The sequence below is a fragment of the Heteronotia binoei genome, chromosome 17 (genome assembly GCF_032191835.1).
Source record: "Heteronotia binoei isolate CCM8104 ecotype False Entrance Well chromosome 17, APGP_CSIRO_Hbin_v1, whole genome shotgun sequence".
NCBI classification, from domain to species: Eukaryota; Metazoa; Chordata; class Lepidosauria; order Squamata; family Gekkonidae; genus Heteronotia; species Heteronotia binoei.
Window position 1 is genome coordinate 41,625,054 of NC_083239.1, and position 503 is coordinate 41,625,556.

Here is a 503-nt window from a genome sequence, read left to right on the forward strand (position 1 = left end):
ACGAAGAGTAAGTTTTCAACATTTGAGGCAGAAGCAGTGCTTAAACCCAGGGTTGCCAACCTCCAGGTAGTGGCTGGAGATCTCCAGCTATTACAACTGATCTCCGGATGGCAAACATCAGATGACCAGCAGAAAATGGCTGCTTTGGAAGGTGGACTCTACAGCATTATACCCCACTGAAGTCCCTCCTCACCCCAAACCTAACCTCTCCGGGCTCCAACCCCCAAATCTCTAGGTATTTCCCAATCCAGAGCTGGCCACTCTAGTTTAACCAGATGTCTTTTTAAAAATGAACATTTTATATATATAATATATATATATATATATATATATATTGTTTATGTTTGTTTTTTCTTGCAGACACACAGCCTCCCTTCATCAAAACTGATCACTGCAAACAAACAATTGTACAGCTCTACATTCACAGAGTTTAGGAATCGATTGAAAAAACACAGTCGATCACAAGTTAAACGATACAGTGACTTCGAAAGACAACATAATGG